At 47.4% G+C, this 2,394-nt stretch overlaps 1 protein-coding gene across 2 annotated transcripts in view; it reads right to left on the reverse strand.

The window, feature by feature from the left end:
* Positions 1-2,394, reverse strand: part of DNAJC17 (DnaJ heat shock protein family (Hsp40) member C17) — a 45,151-nt gene that overhangs the window by 41,391 nt on the left and 1,366 nt on the right. The gene's annotated exons all lie outside the window — the stretch shown is intronic.

Here is a 2,394-nt window from a genome sequence, read left to right on the forward strand (position 1 = left end):
TAGTAGAGACGGGGTTTCACCGTGTTGACCAGGATGGTCTCGATCTCTTGACCTCATGATCCACCCGCCTCGGCCTCCCAAAGTGCTGGGATTACAGGCGTGAGCCACCGCGCCCAGCCACCCAGCTTTTTTTTATGTAGAGAGAAACGGTCTCATTATGTTTCCCAGGCTGGTCTTAAACTCCTGGCCTCAACCGAACACTCAGCCTCCCTAAGTGCTGGGATTGCAGGTGTGAGCCATCACACTCAGCCAAATACTTTGTTTAAATTCCAGTTAAGGGCAGGGCACAGTGGCTAATGCCTGCAATCCCAGCACTCTGGGAGACCAAGGCAGGAGGATTGCTTGAGCCCAGGAGTTCAAGACGAGCCTGGGCAATATAGCTGAACCCCATCTCTGAAAAAAAAAAAAAAATTAGCTAGGCATCATGATGCACACCTGCAGTCCCAGGTGGGAGGCTGAGGTGGGATCACTGGAGCCCAGGAGGTCATGGCTACAGTGAGCTGTGATTGTGCCACTGCATTCCAGCCTGAGTGAGAGTGAGATCTTATCTCAAAAAATAAACATAAAAATAAAAAAGAATAAGATCTGATTATGTCACTTCTCTAATTAATAGAGAATGGCTTCCAGTTGACTTCCTCAGTTCTCAACTTCAGGGTTAGAAACTCCAAATTTCCGCCAGGTGAGGTGGCTAACGCCTGTAATCCCAATACTTTGGGAGGCCTAGGCCAGCGGATCATTTGAGGTTAGGAGCTTGAGACCAGCCTGGTCAACCCCAGGACATAGTGAAACCCTGTCTCTAATAAAAATACAAAAATTAGGTGGACGTGGTGGTGCCTGCCTGGAATCCCAACTGCTCCAAGGCTGAGGCAGGAGAATCTCCGGAAACCGGGAGGCAGAGGCTGCAGTGAGATTGTGCCACTGCACTCCAACCTGTGCGGCAGAGCAAGACTTCATATCAAAAAAACAAAAACAGAAACAAAAAAGGCTGGGTAAGGTGGCTCACGCCTGTAATCCCAGCACTTTGAGAGGCTGAGGTGGGTGGATCACAGGGTCAGGAGTTCAAGACCATCCCGGCCAACATGGTGAAACCCCGTCTCTACTAAAAACAGAAAAATTAGGTGGGCATGGTGGCATGTGCCTGAAATCCCAGCTACTCGGGAGGCTGAGGCAGAAGAATTGCTTGAACCAGGTCTGGGGAGGTGGAGGTTACAGTGAGCCGAGATGGCGCCACTTCACTCCAGCCTAGGCTACAGAGCGAGACTGTCTCAAAACAAACAAACACACAAAAAAACAAAAAAACCTCTAGATTTTCCACTCAGATCTTGTGTGAAATGTCTCAAATAATTTCTCACTATTAATAAAGTACTAATTAAATAATTTGCTGGCTGGGCAAACTATTTAATTAGTACTTTATTAATACTTGTGCCTGTAATCCCAGAACATTGGGAGGTCAAAGTGGGTGGATCGCCTGAGGTCCGGAGTTCGATACCAGCCTGACCGCCATGGTGAAACCCTGTCTCTACTAAAAATACAAAAATCAGCCAGGTGTGGTGGTGCATGCCTGTAGTCCCGGCTACTCAGGAGGCTGAGGCAGGAGAATCGCTTGAACCTGGGAGACAGAAGTTGCAATTAGCTGAGATCACGCCACTGCACTCGAGCTTGGGTGACAGTGAGACTCCATCTCAAAAAATAATAATAATAAAAACATAATAATAATTTGCAAACATAGCACGCTTAGAATATGGTCCAGGAAAAAAAATACTGTCCAGGGCACAGTAAACATTATACAGGTGTTAGGAATTACGAATCCTAAAATATTAAAACATGAGAGAGGTGAAGCAGATGCTCTTGATGTTTCATAGACATCCCCATGGCCACTTCTGATTTCAGCTATGGCTGAAGGGGACAGGTTTGTGCAGGTTGACAGCATCTCTCAAGCGTCCTCTGGGTCTCCCTGATTTTCTGCCCCAGAGCTTCCTCTTGTCAAAATCTCACTCACCCCTTGAGCAGGGCAGCCCAGAAGTACAGGGACATTAGGGGGCCCTAATTTTTTCTTTTCTTTTTCTTTTGAGACAGAGTTTTGTTCTGTTGCCCAGGCTGGAGAGCAGTGGTGCCATCTCGGCTCACTGTAAACTCCACATCCCATGTTCAAGTGATTCTCCTGCCTCAGCTTCCCTAGTACGGACTACAAGTGCCTGCCATCATGACCGGCTAATTTTTGTATTTTTTAGTAGAGACAGGGTTTCACCATATGGGCCAGGCTGCTCTCGAACTCCAGACCTTGCAATCTGCCCACCTCAGCCTCCCAAAGTACTGGGATTACAGGTGTGAGCCACTGCGCCCCGCCTAGTGGGCACTAATTTTCTTTTTCTTTTCTTTTTTTTTTTTTTTTTT

The sequence above is a fragment of the Cebus imitator genome, unplaced genomic scaffold (genome assembly GCF_001604975.1).
Source record: "Cebus imitator isolate Cc_AM_T3 unplaced genomic scaffold, Cebus_imitator-1.0 Scaffold70, whole genome shotgun sequence".
NCBI lineage: Eukaryota > Metazoa > Chordata > Mammalia > Primates > Cebidae > Cebus > Cebus imitator.